Genomic DNA, 13205 nt, shown 5'->3' on the forward strand with positions numbered 1-13205 from the left:
TGTCTCCTGCGGAGCCGCTAATCCCCATGGTCCTGACGGAGTCCCCAGCATCCACTACGGACTACGAGAAATAGAATTATCGGTAAGTAAATTCTTATTTTTATGGAGAAAAAAAAACTTGAAAAACTACCCCAAAACACAAAACTCCAAAAAAAAATGCAGCAATACAAGCAGGAGCTATATACACATACCTGCACACATATACATACCCCAAACACCCCAAAGCAACGCCACATGTACACCTCATGGCAACCCCCACTACACAAACACATACATGCAACACCAGACCCACATGTGGTACTTACCTAAAAATGTAGAAATCGCTCCAAAAACGACTCTCCTCCGGGGTAACAGGTATCCTCCTGTCTGTCCTGGATTAAAGCCTGCTGGGTGTCCAAACGATACCACAGCAAACAACACCCAAATTGCTAGCTCTGCACCTCCACACACCTCTCTGCAGGTTCACAAAATGGCTGCTGAGCACGCAGCAAACCAGCCCTAATAAAGGGATCAAAACGGCGGGAAGTCGAATTCAGGACGCCCACTACTCGACGATTGGTCCGTTATTCGACAAGGGGAGTGTCAAATGCGTTTTGTATTGAATATATAGAATTCATGGTCCCGGCGGGAGGGCTGCGGCTGTCAAGTACAGTCGAATTTTAAAACGGACGAAAAAAAGGCGCAATTCGTCCGGAATTGCATATACCCCTATATATTCTCAGAAGTGCATATACACTGACTTTTAAATGCTAATGAACGCATTTCACTCCTATATTGGCTTCTCCAGAGGAACATAAAGAGTATATAGTTGAACATCTTATTAAACTGTAGACCCTTACCAATAAGGTTCTAGCAAGATGCCATTAATATTTTAATACTGACTTAGGACATTTAGCCTTTCTGTCTAAACCCAGTATCCGTCCACATTTAGGATATGCAGCAACAAACCACAGCAATCTTGCCCATGCACAGCTGATACTGCACATTTCACATTGTTTCTAGTATGTATTATACTACTGCAGGGGTGGCCAACCAGTCAGAGGCAAAGAGCTAGTAAAGATCTGTAGTCAAGGGCAAGAACGCAAAAATTGGGGCGTGGCCTAGTTTTCACAAAGCCAAACCCCATTTTGTGCGCACACCTTTCGTTATGACGTTTATAGGAGTATGACCTTGTGTCATAACTCCGTTTTTAGTCATGTTGTACAGTGCCAAATACATATAATGCCCCAGTACAGTGCCACACACATCAAAAAATTTTAAAAAATGGGTGCCTCCACACTGCCAGAAACATATGTCCCCACAGTGCCACATACACATATGTCACCACAGTGCCACATACACATATGTCCCCACAGTGCCAGATACATATATGCCCCACAGTGCCAGATACATATATGCCCCACAGTGCCAGATACATATATGCCCCACAGTGCCAGATACATATATGCCCCACAGTGCCAGATACATATGACCCCACAGTGCCAGATACATATGACCCCCCAGTGCCAGATATACATTTCCCCCCAGTGCCAGCTATGCCCCTAGTGCCAGATATATGTCCCCAAAGTGCCAGCTATGCCCCCAATGCAGTGTCCCCACAGTGCCAAATATGCCCCCAGTGCCAGATATAGATGTCCCCACACAGTGCCAGCTATGCCCCCAGTGCCAGATATACATGTCCTTCCAGTGCCAGATATACATGTCCCCCCAGTGCCAGCTATGCCCCCGTGCAAGATATGCCCCCAGTGCCAGATGTATATGCCCCCACAGTGCCAGCTATGCCCCTAGTGCCAGGTATATATGTCTCCACATTGCCAGATATGCCCCCCAGTGCCAGATATACATGTCCCCACAGTGCCAGATATATATGTCCCCACAGTGCCAGATATACATGTCCCCCAAGTGCCAAATATACATGTCCCCACAGTGCCAGATATATATGTCCCCACAGTGCGAGCTATGCCCCCCAGTGCCAGATATACATGTCCTCACAGTGCCAGATATGCCCCCCAGTGCCAGATATACATGTCCCCCAAGTGCCAGATATACATGTCCCCACAGTGCCAGATATACATGTCCCCACAGTGCCAGATATATATGTCCCCACAGTGCCAGATATATATGTCCCCACAGTGCCAGATATGCCCCCCAGTGCCAGATATGCATGTCCCCCAAGTGCCAGAAATACATGTCCCCACAGTGCCAGATATATATGTCCCCACAGTGCAAGCTATGCCCCCCAGTGCCAGATATACATGTCTCTCCAGTGCCAGCTATGACCCCAGCGCCAGATATACAATGTCCCCACAGTGCCAGCAATGCCCCCAGTGCCAGGTATACATGACCCCCCCTTCTCCCGTGCTGCTCACCGCGCTGCTGCTGTCTGTGAGGGGAGGAGAGCGCAGCGTGCGCCTCTCCTGCCCCTCATTCTCCGGCGGCTGTGTCTCTCTTCAACTCAGCGCCGGTCCGTGAGCCAATCAGAGCTCTGATTGGCTCACGGACCGGCGCTGTGAGCAGCACGGGGGAAGGGGTGCCCAGGGCAGCGGTGGCCAGGAGCCGGCTGAGCCGCATGCGGCGGATGAAAGAGCCGCATGCGGCACGAGAGCCGCGGGTTGGCCACCCCTGTACTACTGCATATAAATTTATGGGATGCATCGAGTTTGCCGGCTGTCGGGATCCCGGCAGTCAGGATACCGACGCTGGAATCCCAGCAGCCGACAATGCCGTCAGCCAGAATCCTGGCAAAACAGGACTATTCCCACTCGTGGGTGTCCATGACACCCATAGAGTCGGAATAGATTCTGTGGCCAGCGCAGCTAACCCGCAAGGGGGCTCTATGCGCTTGCCCCGCTGCCGGCATTCTGGTGGGCGAGGTGCCAATGTCAGGATATGGACAGCCGACATTCCGTCCGCCGGTAAATCATACTGATTCCATATAAAACATTTTGCAAGAACAACGTGAACGCCAGTATCATTGCACCAACGACAACCAATATGATACAGCATGCTGGTTCTCTCACAATATTGTACTGTATTTATGAATACAGGTTGAGTATCCCTTATCGAAAATGCTTGGGACCAGAGGAATTTTGGATATCGGATTTTTCTGTATTTTGGAATAATTGCATACCATAATGAGATATCATGGTAATGGGACCTAAATCTAAGCACAGAATGCATTTATGTGAATGCATATACACCTTACACACACAGCCTGAAGGTCATTTTAGCCAATATTTTTTATAACTTTGTGCATTAAACAAAGTGTGTGTACATTCACAGAATTCATTTATGTTTCATATACACCTTATACACACAGTCTGAAGTTCATTTAATACAATATTTTTAATAACTTTGAGTATTAAACAAAGTTTGTGTACACTGAGCAATCAAAAAACAAAGGTTTCACTATCTCAGTCTCACTCAAAAAAGTCCGTATTTCGGAATATTCCGTATTTCAGAATATTTGGATATGGGATACTCAACCTGTAGTACAAACTACACTAAGGTTCCTCTATGGCACACTAGCAAGTACTGAATATCCTGCAGTGATTATATTGTAGCTTTTTATTATATAAGTAGTCAACATTGTTGCCCTAAGCCATATCTACAGAGATTATAACGCCTTACACATTGACAGCTTTCATTAGCCTTTGAAGGTCAGTGTATATGCACTTCTGAGACTATACATTGTTTTATCATAGTATTATTACTGTAAGTTTGATCTAGAGCATCTCATTATTGCAGTTAAGAGGCCCTTATTTGGTTTTATTTAATTTTTTTTTTTAATACTAATACAGGAGGAGTTGCCATTAGAGAAGAGACAGGGCGCATGCAGCCTATTGCTGCAGTGGATGACCCCAGGCTGGGAAGGGATCATACCTTCTCTCCCTGTTCACTCTCGCTCCTAGTCATCCATCGTACCTGGTTTCCTGAGGCTAGCTGGCAACTTTTAGCAAGCAAAGTAGCTCAGATTTTTCTACCAGTCTTTCATTAACCAGTCTTTCATTAACCAGGGGTTAACTATTTAAAATTAAGAGCAAACAATGGGCCTAATTCAGACTTGATTGCTCCTCTGCGATTTTGCAGAGGGTGTGATCAGATAGCCGCCGCCCATAGAGAGTGAGAACCCGCCCTGTGCAATTGTGCGAATGCATGTGTATGCCGTGCGAAAACTTCACTAGACATCTGATAATCCATTCGCAACTCACTCACCTTCAAATGATCCAGTCTGTGCAGTCTTTGCGTAGCCCAGGACTTACTCCTACAGAGTACACACACCCTCCCTGAAAACTCTTGGCAACACCTGCATTTTTCCTGATACTCCCAGAAAACGTCCAGTTACCACCCCCAATAGCCCGTTTCCTGTCAGTCAGCCTGCATTCGCCTTGTGATCAAAAAAGATGCAGGACTTTTCCGCAGTTTTGCCTCACGCCTGCGCATTATGATCCGTGCGCAAGCGCAGTCATTCAGTAGTCGGCCGCTGTGCAATTTCGTACAACAGTGATCAGGTCTGAATTAGGCCCAATATCTCCAACAGTGTTGGATTTTTACCTTGGACTTTTATTGATTCATGTAGTGTAAGATTACAATATTACAGTTAGTGGAATATACTCATGAGAAGGATCAGAACCTTTCTCAGGTGCAAGCTACTCTGACACAAATATTTTGTCAGTGAATGCCAAGGTGGGATAAGTCCTACAGGTACAAGATCCCTAATACGTATTGGTAAAAGATGCAGTTGCACATGTGTAGCCTGCAGCTACATTAAGCTCCACCCCTAACAACCAGTGCCGTTTCAATATGTGGGCATGTAGCCTAGGGGGCACATGTGCCCTCAGCACAGCTCACCCCAGCTGGTTTTGGTAATTGAATTGTGGCTCTAGCTGCCCTGCTGGTGACCCCCTCCTTTCTGTCATCCACATACCCTATCAACTGCTCAGTCCCCCCCTCCCAAATTGCACCACTGGGAAAGGAAATAGTAAGTGTGAAGGGGTTTACTGAAAAGTTTGGAGTAGATGTACTGTAGAATCTAGTTTTGTGGCACTGGCCAAAAACAAGCTTTCTCTTTGAAGAGCCATATAAATGGAATGAAACAAAAAGATTCAGATTTACAAAAGTTGCACTTAATAAAAATAGTCAATCATTCTCAAGATTAATTAAAGCTATAAATGAGGACAAATTGAGCAGTATTTTGTGAGAAAAATGTAAAAGTTTAATTAAAGGGCTGATACTAAAGTAGTGTGATGTTAAACATTTACAGTTTTGTACAGTGTACCTCTGTATGCATTCTGCACTCTTGTTAGATTCCATTGAAAGTATAACAGCACCTAGGTATGTAACAGGTCTACTACGTTATGCCGGCATGCTGGCAGTGGGGTGAGCGCAAAAGAGCCCCTTGCGGGCTCGCTGTGCTCACCACGCTGTGGGCACGGTGGCGCACTACGCGCGCCATGCTATTTATTCTCCCTCCAGGGGTGTCGTGGACACCCCAAGAGGAAGAATAGTTGTCGCTATGCCGGTTGTCAGGATCCCGGCACCGGTATTGCTGAGCGCCAGGATCTCAACAGCTGGCATATCAAATGCCTCCCATACGTAACGGCATCTCCAGGACTGGGGAAAGGGATTCGGCTTGATGTGCCCCGAGCACACCACCCAGATGCTCCTGTGCAAATCCAAGTTGTTTTGTGGTGTACATTGAGTCTTCTTTGTAAATGATAACTTATTAGCAATAACAATTGCGTTGCAGTGATAACTTAATGAGCATCACAGCTGATAAGTATATTTTCTTATACTGATATTACATTAATAAAGGTGCCCATACATTAGAACAAATTGTCAGACAGCAAATCTATGTGAAGTTTGGATTTATTTTATGTGGCCAAGTCAGTTAGGACTGCCTTTTCCAACTTTAATCAAACCGCCACATTAATGTATTCATTAATGACTGTACTCGTGGTCAGACCTTGGATATCATTCAACCATTTTTTCCCACTTGTTTCAGTGAATACTTGATAATTAGATGTAATTTGGACTTGACTGTTGCTTCGGGCCCTTTTACGCATACAGTACCTCCCAACGGCATGGACACAACCCTAGTTTTGAAACCACCAGATTTACTACAGGCAAATCTGTCACCACATTACCACCCTACACATCAGCATCCCAATTTGTCACATGTAAAGAATGTATACCACCATATTTATCAAGCAGCAGTTTTGAAAATCACCAAAAAAATGTAGTGGTTGTGAAAGGTTACATTACTGCATCAGAACCTGAGGTGGGGAAGTGAATTTTTTATGTTACCCTTAGTAATTAACTTATAGGGGGCACTAATATTTCATAAACACACAAGGGGTGGGGATTAATGAGAAATTCGTTTTTTAAAAATGTTAACAGTTGTTTAGCTAGAGCTTCACTTGCGTGGATTTCTTCCCAAAAAAAAATAATTGTCTCCATAGTTCCTAAGAAGTCCCAAGAATTCTATTTCTCCAGAAAAAATTATATTCCTATACATATAGTCATTTTGAACTTGATGAGCCAGCACACTGCGCAAGCCGAGTGCATTATGTGTAGAAGTGGCATAACTACAGTGGGCATTATGTGTATAAATGCCACTACTACAGGGACATTATGTGTGTAAGAGGCACAACTACAGGGCGCATTATGTGTGTAAGTGGCATAACTACAGCGGGTATAATGTGTATAAGTGGCACAACTACAGTAAGCATTATGTGTGTAAGGGGTATAACTACTGTGGGCATTATGTGTGTAAGCATTGTGTGTGTAAGCGGAACAACTTCAGTGGGCAGTATGTGTATAAGCGGCACAACTACTGTGGGCATTATGTGTATAAGGGGCTCTACTACTTTGGGCATTGTGTGTGTAAGGGGGACTACTACTGTGGCTATTGTGTATAAGGGGAACTATTCTGTGGCTTAATGTGTATAAGGGGTACTACTGTGTAGTGTAACCTGAATAAGGGGCACTACTGTGTGTCATAATGTGAATAAGGGATGCTACTACTGTATGTGGTGCAATTTTAATCAGGGGCACTACAAGTGGTGTCATGTGAATAAGATAGTGCCTACCGGGATCAGGTAAAAACCGTCCAGGAGTCTGCTGCTGAGCAGCTGTCTAAGCATCAGACGGGAGCTGTCACTGGGTCCAAGGGTGAAGTGTGTGGGGGAGGGGAGGGGGGTGGTCTGTGCAAGCTATCAGCTGGGAGTAGGGGGTGGTGTTGGTGGGGTTGTCTATTCAATTTGTCACCTGGTCTGGGGTGGAAATGTCTGTGCAACCTGTCACGGGGGAGGGAGGATTGTTGGCATACACTGACTGACTGGGGTGGGGGATTGTTTGAGGAAAGGGGGCACCAAATTGGTGCCTTGCTTAGGGCCCCATGAGGTCTAAGTCCGCCTTTGAAACACAGGCATGTCTATTACATCAGATTAGGAAATTATGCTCCTCACAATGGGCCTGATGCACATTTTGTGTGTTTTTGCACTGGAAATGCTCAGGAACCAGGCATACACCAGTATACACAGTCCATATGGGTACAAATTATAGAAGGTAATGCATATTACTATTTATACTGGTAGATACACACACTTGATCACATACACACAATTTGGAAGCAATTACATCTGATTTGCATTCAACTCTGCATCGGGACTATTGTCTGCAGCTGTGTGACCGGAGTATATAAAATATATAAACATTTTACAGTTTGTGCAAAAATAACAGAAGTTTCTTTATATTTCAGGTGGCCAAAATTTGGATATTAATCCATTCCCAGGAGAAGACTTATAAAGAACTGTCTGGGCAGAAGCATTCTGTGTCGTGTACTGATCTCTAAAGACACCTTCCCCACTCCTAGAAGAAGCTTTCTTTCATTTTAAGGCACAATACTTACTAGTGGCTGTAAAGGGATAGTACAGACAACTGTTTCAGAAGGAAGGCCGCTGTATTCACAAACCATTCATACACAATAAATGTACAGATCAATTTCTGTCTCGTTATTTTTTTTTTTTTAGCTTGGTTATCATTAACTATGGATCTAGAAATAAATGAATAGCTCATTATAAAAATATCAATACACATGATGGAACACTTTCCTATATCTGGCTCATATATCCCCTCTCCCCCCCTCCCTCATATTGTATATTTATTATTTTTAATTTTTGCAATGTTACATAAATATTCAGTGCAAAAAGCAACAGCCTCAAATACAAAAGGTCCATTGTTTGAAAAATTAAAAAGTAGCCTTTCTGAGCCATTGGACATTGATTAAGGAATTTTCATGGCTTTCAATGTATGTAAACTACATTGCCCTACTCCATAAAGTCAGCAGGTTTCTTATCTGATACCAAGTACTGAAAAGCCAATGCAATGAAGCTGGTACAAACCAGATTCCCCAAAATTATCTAATGTCCTTTATCAAATAATGTCAGGGCTAGCATTAGACTAGATCAGTGGTTCCCAAACATTCTTGGCTCATGGCGCTCTAATTTTGCCATTGTAACTTTAGGCCAAAAGTTATCAAAATAACAAAATTTTGCTTACCTCTACATCTGTGGTTTCTTTTATGTGGTGGTAGCAGCTGGTTGCTCTTTTGTTTTTTATGTTGCTTCTAAACAGCAGCCTCCAGCGCTGGTTTTAACCATCACATCAAACAGAAGAAGAAAAGAAAGGTATGAAAAGTGGAGTAGGGGAAGGTTAGAGGGGAGATGACATGAAGGAGGGGGAACAAATGGGATGGGGAAAAAGTAGGAGGCATACAAAGGGAAAACAGTGGTTGGATGCACAAAGTTGGTGACAGGCCAAAAGAGGGGGAAAGGATACACAGACAGGATAGTGCAAACATGAATAGAGGCAGAATGGAGTCAGGGTGGGGAGAAAGAGAGTGGTCTATACTTACATAGAGCTCTGCTGGCAAATGGGATGGGAAGAAAGAGAATGACAGTAGGTGCAAAAATGCACAGGCTCATGCTAAGCACGATAACGTGCAAATTGCCGTCTGCTGTTTCTACAAGGCTACATGCAGCCTACAAAAATGGTGTCTTAAACCATTTCATTTGGGATTAGACCACCCAATAATTCTCAAACTGTGTGCCACATCGGACTCACAGGGATGCCTAGGGTGGGCATCCCTGTGAGTACGATGTGGCACACAGTTTGAGAATTACTGGACTACCAAAATTGCATACAGTAACGTAATAAAGAGGGGGTACATGTGAAAAAAACACGACATCTAATCAAATTATTTTTTCTATTGGAATTAATTGTAACATCATTAAATAATTCCTCTCTCTCCTGAATATTAACAGTGGCATGTGATCTAGCAGAATAAAAATGCCCAAAAGCTAAATTTAACCTCTCAGTTTATGTGATGCAATTGTGCATAACATTCTTTAACCTTTTTTTTACAGCATTGACTGGTAAACAGTATGTTCCTCAGTTCTACATTTGTACTGTCAAAATAATATATTGAATCAAATTAGATTTCTATGTTCACTCTGTTGCAACTCAATCATGTTTAGCCATAGTTAACAAAGAAATGAATAATATGGAAGGCAGTATATATATCTTTCTATGTCTCACCAACTGTTTATTTGTTAGTTTATTGTAGGTGATGCACCTGATGTTAATAAGTTTAGATCTAAATGAGTGATATTCAGTCCTCCATATTATCCCATCATCTATAACTTTACTTGATAATGAAAACAAGTCTGTCATTACACCTACTTTCTAGTGCCCCAGCTTAACGATCATTTTTTTATCTCAGCCTTCTTTGTACAATATTAAATCACTTACAAACAAAACACATTGCAGAAACGCACTTCAGTAAGCTGTATTGGAGAAAAACAGACAGCGGTACTCATACACAAATATTTTTTCCTGATAGATCAGATTAACTGTCTGATAGCATCAAAGTGTGAATATATCTATTGTGTGTTGCATTATTTAAGACTATTAATCATTTAGCAAATCTTTTTTTCTGTGCCAGTTTTGCAGGGAGGAAAGGGGGTGAAAGAGTGCAGGTTAGTGCTATAAAAAGTCAAACTAATCCATTGTGTACATCAAAGACTTAATGTACCATGCACACTGAGGGGCTAATGCAGAGTTGAATGTTGCTGGAGCGTATTTTGCAGATTTTCCTACTGTGCTGGAAATAAGCATACACAAGTATGGGCGATTCATTGTATGTATTTTATAGATGTGTACCTAGACTGTAATGGGTGTTCTCACATGGGCAAAGGTTAGTGAAGGGTTTCTCAACAGAACTGCTGGCTATGCAGAGGGGGACATAAAAGTACATACACCTGATATAGCAGGGGCGCTTTGAGAGGAGGAGGTGGCCCATGTGCCGCCTCCTGCCTTCAGGACCCATCCTCTCTGCCGGCAGCGCTGGAGAGTCTGAGTACTAGAGCGCTCAGACTCTACTGGGCATGCGCAGATCACCAGGAAAATGGCGCAGCGACCATTCTCCCAGTGATTTCTATACTGCACGTGCGCAGAAGACAGTGAAAATGGCCGCTGCACCATTTTCACGGTGATTCCAGAGCGCTGCTGACGTCGACGCAGGACTCCGGAGGGGTAAGTATTTAAAAATGGTGCAGCATGTGCGGTGGGGGACACCTCTGGACTCGGGCCTGTGTGCACTGCACGCCAGTATGATATAGGCATATCAGGGTGTGCAAGTGCACTGTGGTGATGACGAGTAGAAATCCAGGCATACAGATGGAAGCGGGTGCACTGCAAGATGTATACACCTCTGCAAAAGAGCCAATATAGACATTTATTTCTCCGGCAGGGTCCACAGGTTATCCAGAGGATAACATTGGGATATGATGGAGCGACAGCGGATTGGTACCAAATGATCATAAGCTTTCTGGCCATCCAGAATGCACCAGGCTCGTCAATATAATCCCGCACACTGACTCAGTCAAATCAGTTTTTTGTTTGGTACGGCAGGAGCTGGACCATGGTCACAGGGCTGCTGTGTTTGGCAGCCCTAAGCTTTATTTTGATTTATTTTTATAGTCTTACTATGTTTTTGAGTGATCTTTCCTAACAGTGTCTTACACGCATATTGGAAAGAGTCGCTCCAACAACTCTCCGCCGGGTCGCAACAACGCTTACCGACGGTACAAGTGCTGTCTCGACGGGCGTCTGTGTCGGATATTACTAGCAGGTCCAGCAGACGTTACCAGGGGTTCACTACGGTATGCCGGCGGTCGGGCTCCCGGCGACCAGCATACCGGCGCCAGGAGCCCGACCGCCGGCTTACTGACAGTGTGGCGAGCGCAAATGAGCCCCTTGCGAGCTAGCTGCGCTCACCACGCTACGGGCACGGTGGCGCGCTACGCACACCACGCTATTTTATTCTCCCTCCAGGGGGGTCGTGGACCCCCACGAGGGAGAATAAGTGTCGGTATGCCGGCTGTCGGGATCCCGGCGCCGGTATACTGTGTGCCGGGATCCCGTCAGTCGGCATACTGAAGACCACCCGTTACCAGGCTGTGGCTGGAGCACGGGGAGAAGGTAAGGCATCGATTCCACTTGGAAGGGGAATACGCGCCACCACCACGGGTGCTCTAACGCTAGGCTCTAGGGATAATAAGGCGCCAGGATTAGTTGAGGCTGCGATCCCTAGGGTTGATGTCAGCAGTGGGGAGTCAGATGCTCTCCTGGTCACCCCTCCCCCCAGTTCATGATCAGTTACCGTGCGTCTCTCGCCATGAACTGATTGCCACACTTCCATCTCAGACGCTACCACAAGGGGACTCGGTCGCAGCATAGGCGCTGCGTCTGTATACACTAAGGTTTACTGCTAATCGCAGGCATATGCATCTGCATGCACTAACGTTCACTGAGCGACGGTGTCCACAAATAATGACTGGAGCTGCAGTATACACTAGTAGCGTCTGGATCCACTCAGCGTTCGCTAACGTATTGATCGATCCTGGAAGTGGGGTGTGTCTCCCTGTATCCCACTCTACTGAGTATGGGTTATACAGCACTAAAATTCTATCTACTTTTGTTAGTATGAATAGTTAACTTTAGTGCCTATTGCAAATGAGTTTTATGTACAATACTGTGAGTTTTCTTCGCAATGCGTCTGAATACTTTAAAGATCTGTATAGAACAGAATTCAGTTATATGTACTCCTACATGCTTTGAGATTTGTTCGTAGTTGATAATCTGCTCATATGATGTATATGTATGTGTGGTGTGTGTGTGTGTGTGTGTATGTATATATATGTATATGTATAATATGCGACTGACTGCTAGTGTGATGCTGACTTAATAATAATAAATTATTGTCGGTTGATACTTCTGATCCTTAATGCAGATGCATGGGAAGGGTCACACATATCACTTTAGAGAAAGGTGATTACAGTCACAAATTGTGTAGTACACGGTGAAAGTCCTGAGTATCATGTCTAAGGGCGGCATACACTGACAAAAACACTCATGTTTTTGTTTGGCAAAAACTGTAATATCCTCTATGATCTAGTACAGGATGGTTATGTGTAAAAATAGATTTGCTGTTTAGCATAATACATTCCTGATTATATCAGGTATAGACAGACCCATTGAGGCGATGTTTTGCACAGACCTTGTACAGTTTAGCTGAAATGTCAATTCTTATATTATTAACACATGCTGCTCACTGATTGTGGTATATCCCCAACAGCGTCTCGAATAAGACAAGCTGATGACCAAATGTAAATAAATCATCGACTTCACAAGCTACACATGATAATCATCAGACGATGAAAGCTCTATATACTCTACTTCAGCATACGAAGAACAGGTAAAAGATATCAGCTAAATAGATAAGCTGAATAAATGAGAGCAAAAATATGCTAGTCTGTCAATATAGGCAGCAGAGCCTGGGGATAAGGCACATCTGTTTAAAACGTCCCAAAAGACCCACCTGGGTCAAAAACAGCCTCTGCACGAGGGCAGAATTCAGGAAAAAGGTTTGGGTTACACTCAATAAAGTAGAATGCCCGGTAAATGGGATTCCAATATCTTTTTCAAGCTAGGGACTGTTTAAAAAAGGGAAGTGCCTCCCAAAATAGATATGCATATCGTTTGATAATGCAAAAATCTATAGGGCCTCTGCTATCAAAAGAATAAGACCATATTGTCTTTGTCTGCGGCAGTCATAGGACCAGCCAGGACTTCACCTTGCA

The 13205-nt window shown here is 44.1% G+C and overlaps 1 protein-coding gene across 6 annotated transcripts in view; it reads left to right on the forward strand.

Moving 5' to 3' along the window:
- The window catches only part of RASGRP2 (RAS guanyl releasing protein 2), a 432595-nt gene extending 424591 nt beyond the window's left edge, over positions 1-8004 (forward strand). For all 6 annotated transcript variants that reach the window (XM_063945210.1, XM_063945215.1, XM_063945211.1 and 3 more), the window contains one exon: positions 7763-8004. The gene's annotated coding sequence lies outside the window, so the exon portion shown is untranslated. The remainder of the gene's footprint in view (positions 1-7762) is intronic.
- Positions 8005-13205: the final 5201 nt, after the last annotated feature.

Source organism: Pseudophryne corroboree, chromosome 11, assembly GCF_028390025.1.
Source record: "Pseudophryne corroboree isolate aPseCor3 chromosome 11, aPseCor3.hap2, whole genome shotgun sequence".
NCBI lineage: Eukaryota > Metazoa > Chordata > Amphibia > Anura > Myobatrachidae > Pseudophryne > Pseudophryne corroboree.